The sequence below is a fragment of the Myotis myotis genome, unplaced genomic scaffold (genome assembly GCF_014108235.1).
Source record: "Myotis myotis isolate mMyoMyo1 unplaced genomic scaffold, mMyoMyo1.p scaffold_m19_p_2, whole genome shotgun sequence".
Lineage (NCBI taxonomy): Eukaryota > Metazoa > Chordata > Mammalia > Chiroptera > Vespertilionidae > Myotis > Myotis myotis.
Window position 1 is genome coordinate 81,308,039 of NW_023416324.1, and position 11,143 is coordinate 81,319,181.

The window sequence follows — 11,143 nt, forward strand, 5'->3', positions numbered from 1 at the left end:
CTATAATCGAAACACTGTATCAACTCCAGCTCTGAGATCCCTAATTTCTTCATTGAACCTCGCTGAAAGCAGGTTTCTGGGGTTTTGTTTAGCTTCTATATTTGTAACTATGTTTCAAACTGCAAGCTCAGAGGCCTGCAGCGGCAGGCAGGGAACGTTGAAGTCCTCCGTCACTGAAGCAAGCAAACCTCATGTTAGCTTCAAGCTGCCTGGCTGCCGGCCGCCATCTTGGCTGGCAGTTAATTTGCATATCGCCCTGATTAGCCAATGGGAAGGGTAGCTGATGTACACTAATTACCATGTTTCTCTTTTATTAGGATTGAGAAATCTAGATTTTCTTTCTAGCTCGACAGTCTGTGCATCTGCACAAATGACTCAGAGCAGCTAGTGGCAAGTGGTATGATTTTCTGGGATTCTGAGTGGTCAGACTAAACAACTTTGTCAGGCAGAGTTCCTCAAGTTAGAAGCCCCCAGAAATTCTCCAGCCGGGGCAAGAACCCAGCAACAAGAGAAAAGCAAACACATTTATTAACATGTGCATGCCTCATGGACGCCTGGGAGCACCCAGTGGGGAGTTACTCAAAGGGGTGATCAGAACTTGGTTTCTATGCCATCTTAGGCTGAGAACTTTGGGACTTCTAGGTGGGAGAGACAAGTTATGGAAAGGTGACCAGGAAAAGTATGATACACAGGGTGGTTTAGTTAAGATTGTGATTCAGATTTAAGGAAATGTCTTCTCCATTGATAAGAATTGTTAAGAGTTCTCTTCTTTCTGGTATGAGAGAGTATGACATCTTTACAGATTATCTTTATAAATGTAAATTTTTGGAAAATTGTGCATTTCTAGAGATTTTTCTGTCTGCTAGTGCCCAAAGATTTATGCTCAAAATAATCCAAATGCCAAGGAGACATATTTTAGAATGGTATATTCTGGTACCCCTCCATTTGTCCCTAGTCATTGCTGTGACACTCCCCCCCCCCCCTGCTCCCCCCTCCCACTTCAGTCCTGGTTGAGTGCATGCAATGAGTGCTTGAAAAATATGGAAGATTTAGGTAAGAATCAACTAAATTGCCCCAAAGATCCCAAACTGCCTCAAACCCAAGAAATAACCTCGCCTTTGGGGGTGGCCTCAGCAGAACCGCCGGGCTCAGTGTTGCTACTTCATCTGCAGTCCTCACTATTGCATTTCATATTCTTGGTGAGCAGTGCCATTTCTTTCTCATACGTAAGTTTTTTTTTTTTCATCTCCTTCTCACAACTTCATAAAGTAGGCATGCCCATTTTACTGCATTGTGGTATCCTTGGGAAAGTAAACATTTGCCCAAATTCATAAATTGTTCAATGAAGAAATTAGGAAGAAAGCCCACTTGGCTAGTGCCAAACCACTCCCTCCCACCCCAAGTCCTTGCTTTGGGACTGGGAATAGGAAAGAGAAAAACTATACACAACAACCAAACTTTTGAAAAATGAGGCATGCCTTGGAGTGTCTGCTGTGAGTGGTCATAGCCCTGGGCAGTTTCTCTCTCCTGATATGATCAAATTTATTTTTAAACATGTTGAGTTGATTAAAGTGTCAGGTTGGGATGGAGTGGGCGAGCAGGCATAATAAGACCTGCTTGGATCCTATATTAATTTCCTGCTTATAGCTGTGGAAAATCCAACTGACCGTGTTTCTGGGGAAATTTAGAAGGCTACGGGTTATCCTTATCAAGGGGAATTGTGGCTTGGGCTGCATGGAAGGAAATCAATACGAGGCTGAGAAACATTGTGGGCAAAGCTGGCTCTCCATGAGATTCCCATGAACAAATCCTCAGCATCATTACATGTATGCCTACAGGATAGCAATGCACTGTATGCTGTACTGATGGATTGCCTGTGTATTACTATTAATTATTTATAAATGACCATAACTACTATTAACATGTGACTGTGCCTCATTAGAATGTGTAATTGTGTCTGTCAGTAATGATATTGTTATGTGTCTTTTAACAGAATATGGGACATTAATTCTAGTCTCTCAGACTCTTCACTACCAATTCTCCAGGTAGAATCCTAAGCCCCAAGCAGCAGTCAATTCATCTATTCTTTTATGTCTGAGTGGGGTTGTACTTAAGCCATTTTAGAAAGATGGAAAATGGTTATCTTATGTATTAAACACACACACACACACACACACACACAGACACCCTCATCAGTCTAAAAAGTCTATAGCCATTCTTTGGCAATTTGCTATATAGCGTTTTACAACTGACTCCCAAAAGGTTTCTGCCCAGCTCAAACCTAAATTCTTTTTGATGTGCATTAAGCTGTTCTTTGCCGGGAGCCGGTCCATCCTTGCTGTTTCAAAGGACCTGGCATATATGGCATACTGTTCTTAATATGTTTGCTCACCTTCTTGGCACTATGTGTTTTAACCAAGGTCTCTGAGAAAGGTTGTTTCCCCAGGTAGGGATTTTCCCCTGAAGTTAGGGAGGGAATAAAACCCCTCAACTAAGTGCCAGGCGGGTAATTAATCACTTTAACTACGAACAATCATGCTTAAGCTACATAATCTTTACTCCCTGGAATAGAGATAAGAAACGCCCTAACCTTTGTAATAGAGATTGATAGGATTGAATCAACTGGTATAAATACAGATGTAACAAGACAGCAAGACCCAGAACTTAGGAGACAGAACTTAGAACACAGAACTTCGCTGGAGAGAACATGGCAAAAGATCCTGGACTGAACCTGACTACAGAAATTGGCAAGAGAACCTGACTAGAACCTGGTGACTGAACCTGGCTGGAGAACCTGGACAGAACCTGGCTGGAGAACCTAGCAAGAGAACATGGACACAGAACCTGGCTGGAGATCCTAGGCAGAACTTCGCTGGAGATCCAGACCAGAACTTGGCTGGAGATCCTGGCTGGAGATCCTGGATGGGCTGCTGATCAACTGAACGCTGTCTCCGTGTCCTTCCTTCTTCGCCGACTCCGTCCACAACTTTGGGGACCCCTGGACCTGCTGGGGTTGGACCCCGGCATATAGCCAGGTTCTGTAGCCATGTTCCCTCACTAGTCCAGGGTTCATGTCCCTGTTCAGGCGCCATATGCCGGGGTCCAACCCCAGCAGGTCCAGGGGTCCCCAAAGGTGTGGACGGAGTCGGCGAAGAAGGAAGGACACGGAGACAGCGTTCAGTTGATCAGCAGCCCATCCAGGATCTCCAGCCAGGATCTCCAGCCAAGTTCTGGTCTGGATCTCCAGCGAAGTTCTGCCTAGGATCTCCAGCCAGGTTCTGTGTCCATGTTCTCTTGCTAGGTTCTCCAGCCAGGTTCTGTCCAGGTTCTCCAGCCAGGTTCAGTCACCAGGTTCTAGTCAGGTTCTCTTGCCAATTTCTGTAGTCAGGTTCAGTCCAGGATCTTTTGCCATGTTCTCTCCAGCGAAGTTCTGTGTTCTAAGTTCTGTCTCCTAAGTTCTGGGTCTTGCTGTCTTGTTACATCTGTATTTATACCAGTTGATTCAATCCTATCAATCTCTATTACAAAGGTTAGGGCGTTTCTTATCTCTATTCCAGGGAGTAAAGATTATGTAGCTTAAGCATGATTGTTCGTAGTTAAAGTGATTAATTACCCGCCTGGCACTTAGTTGAGGGGTTTTATTCCCTCCCTAACTTCAGGGGAAAATCCCTACCTGGGGAAACAACCTTTCTCAGAGACCTTGGTTAAAACACATAGTGCCAAGAAGGTGAGCAAACATATTAAGAACAGTATGCCATATATGCCAGGTCCTTTGAAACAGCAAGGATGGACCGGCTCCCGGCAGTTCTTTCTCTTCTCTTTCCCAGAGCACAGCTATTCTCAAACTATAATATTGCCCTTGTGGTATCTGGTTCCAGTTTCTTTTTGGGGTGGTACTCCCCCAAGAGGGCATTTAAAACTAAGGGGGGTTGTTCTGATTTGTTGCTTTTGTTGCTGCCACAGTATCAGGGGCACAATGGGCATTTCCTAGGCTGAGGCTGGAGCTGCTAACACTGCATAGTTCAGTCCCAGCACACAACATGTTGGTCTGCTCCACGCCCCAGTGTCGAGAAATACCTCTTTACGCTTCTCTGATGCTGGGCTGTGGGCACCTTGAGTCTTTTCAGTTCCCTAGAGCAGTTCAGCCTCCTTCCTAGAACTCCTCAGCTTTGTGGGCAAACACCAGACAGGGGAGATTCCTGCTCTTGCAGAAAGTGTTCCTGTTGTTTACCAGGTGAGATTGGGGGTACGGGTCTCAGTTTTTTGTCCTAGGCCTTGAAATTACAGAGATGCTTAGAGGTAACCCCAGGCAAACATAAAAACTAGAAAACCCAACTCAACCCTATGTCCCGTAGCCCTGCCGGTGGAGCTTGTAACTAGTGACAAGATATCATCACCCTGACTTTGTAAAATTGGGAAGTCAATAAAACCGAAGGCTCTTGGTCAGTTAACCTCTTTCCTCTTCTCAATGTCTGGTTCTGAGGAAGCCTTCCCTAACTAGGACTACCTACGTGAAGAAGACCATGCCGATTGGATCCAAGATGAACACGTGAGGGGAAGGCCCAGCCTATTACCTCTGACTTGTATGGCTCGGTTCAAACAAATAATCTGAACCACAGTCAGTTCACTTTTTGGAAATTTGTGCTGAGACTTTTCCAGTTGACCATGGGCCCTAGAACTAAAAGGTTATGGTGATGTAGACAGGGTCAGCATTCTGGATTAGGCTTCAGATGACCAAGCAGAGGAAATTTGTTTAGAGTGAAGAAAGGGGAACAGAAATGCAGAGAGAAACAGAAAGAGACAGAGACCAGCTGAGAGGCTGAAGTGTGGCTTTCCTTTCCAGTTCCCAATCTGGGTCCCTGTGAGGACTGATTGTACCTTAGTTGAATTACATGAATGGCTGTCACTGTTTTATTTTTACAGTACCCTGTCCTCCTTTCATTGGAGCCAACTTGAAGAATTTTGTTTGCAACCTCATGTAGTCTTATTGGAGACACTGCTGCAAAACAGGGAGTGAATTTGTATTCATTTTTCATTACTTCTGAAAAATGTTGTTTGTGTTCCTGAGGATATTTTGGGGTTCCCCCTCCCTTTTTAATTGGAAGAGGACAGCTGAGAGGATGTATCAGAGAAAGATTATTTCTGGTGCTTCCTAAGATTTTTCTAGTTTTTATGCTTGCCTGGGGTTACCTCTAAGCATCCATATCTCCCACAATTTAAGATTTCCAGTTGCCTCCCTGAAGCAACATCTCCTGTCATCAGTGTTTTCCTTTCTTTAAAACAGAAAAACAAAACAACAGTGTTACTCTCAAGATTGGAAGAGCTGTTTCTAAAAAGGATCTTGGTCCCAGGTCTCCTTGATGCTATCACAATATAAATGCAGAACAGATACCTACTTGGAGGAGAAAGAAAAATATTCCTGTTACATGTTTAAACACAGAAACACTTCAGATGCTGTTGTTATTATTATTCTACATTGATGGTCTTGCCAGCCATTATGGTAGGAAGTAGAAACACCTGGCTTACATTATCAGGTCTTGTATTTAGGACTAGTTCACAGGCATTTGGGCGGTGGATGTATGTGTGTTCAGGAAAGCAATATCTGGTCCTTACTGGAGATTTTTAAATTGATGTTTCCAGTCTTTTTCCTGTTGCATTTCCTTGAAATTGGCTTCTCTCTTCGCAGCTGCTGGTACTGCTGGCCTGGGTTGGTGTGGTCTTCTTTCACCAAAAGGACACAAAAGCCAGATGTGTAAACCTTCTGAGGGACCCAGTGTCTTACAGTGGCCTATTGCTTATGTGCCATTTTGTTTAATCTTTTAGTAATTAGTAATTTAGCCAGGGCAGGATATGAGTATGTGCAGGTGGGGAGTTTCCAGCTCTGATCTTTTTCTCTGCCTTCTTTTCTTTGATGTTTGTGTCTATGTGCAAAACAAGAGAGAAGACTCCTGGATTCTGAGGAGACTTCTGGGGACGAATCATCCACTTTTTGGAATGTTCACTGGTTATGCCAATTGGGGGGATTGTTGAGCCAGTCAATTTAGTGCCAATTAGAAAGCTACAGGGGTTCCTTGCTCTGAATAAAAAGGGCAAGAGTGTTTGGGGGACATAAGTTTTGAGCTGGGTGTTATGAAAGTCTGTTAAAATATTCCATTAGTCTATGGTTGAATCTACTAAGGTCATGATTGAGGAATTCTGAGTGTGGCATCATTGACAAACCTGTAGGTCCCTGGCATCTTTCCAGTGCTAATGGATAATACTGCACTAAGGACGGTAAAGCCATTTGCCTTGCACTGCCTGATCCCCAGCTGGATCAGTGCAGAAACTTTGTTTCATCAGATGATCATCCTCAGAGGGACTGATTCAATCTAATCTAACTCCCGGCAGGGTGATTTATGTCACAGAATGCTGAGGTGTTATTTTGTGATGGGACTGTATGACAACTACCCAGAGGTTCCTTGCCTCTGCCTCTCTCCTCCGGGTGAAACACCAGTGTCCACTGCCCTTCCTCACTCCCCGCCCTGGATTGTACAACTCCATATGTAGTCTCTGCACCAAGCTGGATGCAGAGTTTAGAACTTCCTTTGGTAGCCTGAAAATAGCAGCAAAGACTTTATTCAGGAGAGATGGAGGAGGAGACTTAAACCATATACTCAACAGCAAATAACTTAAAATTCCCATTAAATAGTCTGTTCTCTCCAAAGTCTAATCTATCTGGTGTCCAACATCTTTGGTTGGCCTCTTCACTCCCCATCCTACTCCCACCCCTGATTCTCTGTAAGTTTCAAATTCTTCACATTTTCATTATGTTGAGTAATTCAAATGTGATCAAACTCATTGTCAAGTTTACAGACCCGGATATGTTGAAATGTTCACAAAATAAAGGATTCTAAGGTTTTGGGACCCACACTCAAAAGGCAGGTCAGCATTAGCATTTATTGCTTGGGATCTCATTCCTCAACCCATGTGCTTAATCTATGGATTTCTTTCCAGTAAATGTAGCACTTTTCCCAAGAGGAAGTCTTATTCCAGCTTCTAAAGTCAGAAAATGTCCTCTATTCCATTATACTAGAAGCTGAAAGCAAAACTAGTCATTAGAATGTTGATCAGTATTCAGGAATCAGAGTGGAAATAGTTGAACGGCTCTCAGAGATTTCACTCTAAGTGAAGGGCAGGCCTGGCACTTTCCCTTCTGTGCTGGAGTGTGTCATTCCAATGACACTGTGACTGTGGCCAGATTCATGGGTGGGTGAACGCTAACCATCTCTTCCTTCCCAGCTCTTCTTCTGGGCTCCATTTACATTTTCTCCTTCTACTTAATCTGTCATTACAACATGTTTGTTACTTCAATACTTTCCCAATAGAGTCCTCTTCCGAATTTTGTGGATTGCATTGTGCATCAGTTGGTTGCTTTCGGATGGTAGAGAGGCACCGTTATCTCACCAGTTAGGGTTGCCACATCTCTCTTGTAGGGTACATTCCTTCGGGAAGCATTGTTGGCAATCACCAGTCTGCTCATAGACTCATTAAAGTTATCAGAACGGGGAGACACCTTGACAGCATCGGTCTTCCTTGTACTGAGGATGAAACTGAGGCTCAGAAGAATAAAACTACTGTTCAAGTTCACATAGTTGGTGTTGGAGCTAGGACTAAATTTCGGGTCTTTTGATGTCTAGTTGATGTGTTTCTAACCCACCTGGCTGTCTTCTTATCAGCCTAACTTGTGGTTGTTCTTTTCTTCAGTGTCTCTGTAATTAGAGCTGAAGTTCCTTGATAACAGGAACTGTGTCTTCTCTAGGATATGGTTAGGTTCTTCCTGGGAACCCAGTATTGTTGTTTATCCATTTCAACAGACATTTTAGAGTATTCATTATATTAGGATGTAATATTTTGCATATACATGTAAACAATGTGTATGCATATACTAGTAGCATAATATATATTATTAGTAGAGTCTATATAGTATATGATATATGCATATATAAGTATATAGTGTATATATATATATATATATATATATATATATATATATATACACAAACACTAGTGTTGGAGATGTAGAAGAAGAAAAAGACATACTTTCTTAAGAAGGCCACCATCTTTGAGAGCTGCTACAATAGAAATGGAGAGCAAGCATATATAAATACTAGGGAAGGAGACAGACATTTCATCTAGGGGCTCTGAAAGCTTTCTGGAGAAGATAGGATTGGGGATCGGCCTGCAGAAGAAGAATTTTATCAGAGCAGTAGAAAGAAAGGCTTGTTAGTAGCAGCTTGAGCCAACAGAGGCAGGAGAGCACAAGGGTATAAGAATGGCCTGTAGATCACTGTGGCTGATGCGTGTGAGCTGCCAATGGAAGGTTTAAGGTAGAAAAGGAGGACACTGTAGAGCACTTTGAGCATGAGGCGTGGAACACGCAAGGACAGTGCAGTAATGCATTTCTCTACCATCTGCCTGAGACAGAACCTGGCTGAGGACAGACATGCTGTAAACATGTGTGTTTGTGGAATAGATGAATGATTATGCTGTGGTTCCACTGATGACAGAAATTATGGTATCAGAGGCAGTATATTGTTGAAGAGCATAGATTTTGGTTTAATTCCTAGCTTTGCCAATTACAAGCTATGCAACCTGAGAAGTTTTTTTTAACCTCTCTGGACCTTATTTTCTTTCTTTTTTAAAAATTAAATTTATCTTTATTTTTATAAGTATTACACATGTTTCCTCCCCCGAATTTTTCCTCCCATTGACCCCTTCGACCCCACACCTGCCCCTCCCAGGCCTTCACCATGCTATTGTCTGTGTCCATGGGCTATGGACCTCAGTTTTCTTGCCTCTGAAATGGAGATGACAATAGTATCTACCTCATATATTTGTTATGGTGATTAAATTAAGTAAGTTAGTAAAAACAAAACACTAACAATTTACAATAGTTTCATAGTCAGCACTATATTACTTAATCATTTGTATTATTATAATTATTACTGGCTTTGTATGCTGTCAAAATAGGGAAAACCTGTCTTCTTAAAAATGTCTTTTACTACATGCCCTATGTCTGAAATTCATCCATTAGGCTTTCTTTAAAAATTCAAAAGTCTTAACTAAAATACATATGCAATTAGAAAGCCAGCTGTAGGTATATTAGTCATTAACACATTTGAAAAAATTCAGTTAGCTAATAGAGTCCAGAGGAAATGAGCCAAGTCAAGAGAATTAATAATAGTACAGCTAAATAAGCCACTTATCTAGAGGGAAAGAGACTTATGAAAAATACAGCTGCCCAGACTCTAGCAGTGTTTTACAAACTTTATGTTCTGGGAAGGCTCTTAAGAGGTTCCATTAATGTTTTATGACATTTCATTTAAAAATAATGTAAGCTATTAAAAATATGTCCTGAAAAATAACATAAACACAGTACCAAATATTAAAAATTGGAAATTACCCATATGTTATCATTTGCTATCAAATTAACGCACTTTTGTGTAGACCTTATAGTACAGCTTCTTCTGAATTTACTATTGAATTGAAAAATTTCTTAGATTGTAAGGTATGTTGGGAAGTAGTTGCAAATGGTGTCTCTTTTAAAACAAATCTTTTTTAATCAAAATTTTTTTGATATTTTGTAACTAAAACAAAACACAGAAAGCCACTGGATGATAAGGTTTATAGAAGAATGCCAGTGTTTTCCATACCTCCCCATTTAAAACATCATTGTTCTGACTTAAGACTGAATCTGATTTTTTTCTCTCTCTCCTTCAATTCAGCAATGTGAGTGTGGATTTGGCTTGTCCCCAAGGCCTGCCGTCCTCTGAGGCACCCAATTTTAGGGAGCCTTCACCAGTGCCTGAGATTTATGAGCCTGAAGAAAACTAAGCATCCTTGCAAATGTCATCTGCTGAGACAGTCCACACGAGACTGTCTCTCCTCTTCCTTCCTCCATGGGTCTGCTTATTCAGAATAGCTCTGATCCTTCCAGCAGTCCCAGAGAAATACTACCCACTTCTGTAGAGAACAGTACAGGGAAGAAGAAGAAAGCCCAGATCAAAAAACAGAAGATCAGAACCACTTTCTCACAGACCCAGCTCTGTGTATGCCCTGAGAGATTTCAGAGACAGAAATGTCTCAGCCGCCAGCAGATGCAAGAACTTTCCAACATCCTGAACCTTAGCTACAAGCAGATTATGACCTGGTTCCAGAGCCAGAGAATGAAATGCAAGAGGTGGCAGAAATACAACTGGCCAAAGAATAGCAACCGTATGGCTTAGATGAGCTCAGCAACCACAGAGTACCTGGGACTCTCTTCCTGTCAACAGGAAGGCCCGGGGAACCTTTTGGAAGCCTTTCACTGTGGAGCAACCTGGCCTGCAGTAACCTAACCTGGAGCCACAATTCCTGGAATATCCCTTCTTGGACCTACCACTCCTGGAGGAGTAAGACCTGGTGCCCCCAAGACTGGAATACCCAGGCTCAGAACAACCAGGCCTGGAGCAATCAGTTCTGTGGTTATGGAGGGAGATCCCTGCAGCCCCAGATCCAGTTCCAGCAAAATCCTGTCCGTGATTTGGAGCCACCTTGGATGCAATATGGCAAACCCCTAAGTATTGTAGTATGTGGCAAGCCATGGATTTATTCCTAGATTCCTCCATGAACATACAGCCTGACTTCATGGACATATAGCCATGAACATGGTGTGACGATGGGTTTATTATTCAATCTCGGTTTGGTCAGTGGCTGCATTACCTCTCCTAGGATTTTTCTATGTATCTCTGCCTTGACATGCTGCGTCTCATTATGCCTATTGTGCCAATTGGAGGGGTTGGGGTTGGGGATATGATTGGAGACTAATCAAAGAGGTTTCTGTAGTCTTGCTGCTGTAGACAAATGATAAAGGATGTCTCTGGCTATAGATAATTAGATATAATACTATTCTGGATAATTCTAGATCTAGAATCTTAACTTCAAAAATAGAAAGTAAAAGTACAAAGGTATGTAATAAAGAGTTATTTGCATTTTCTGGGGTTGGGAAGTTTGTTAAAAGCTTCAGTTCAGGTGAGCTGTAACACTCTGCACTTATTTCCCCTGCCCCTGTTGCTGTTTTACTACAACCCCTAATTCATTTACTACTCAAATCTTTGTAAAAGTT

The 11,143-nt window shown here is 42.3% G+C and overlaps 1 pseudogene; it reads left to right on the forward strand.

Moving 5' to 3' along the window:
• The first annotated feature begins 4,523 nt into the window (after positions 1-4,523).
• LOC118675574 lies at positions 4,524-10,677 on the forward strand (annotated as a pseudogene).
• Positions 10,678-11,143: the final 466 nt, after the last annotated feature.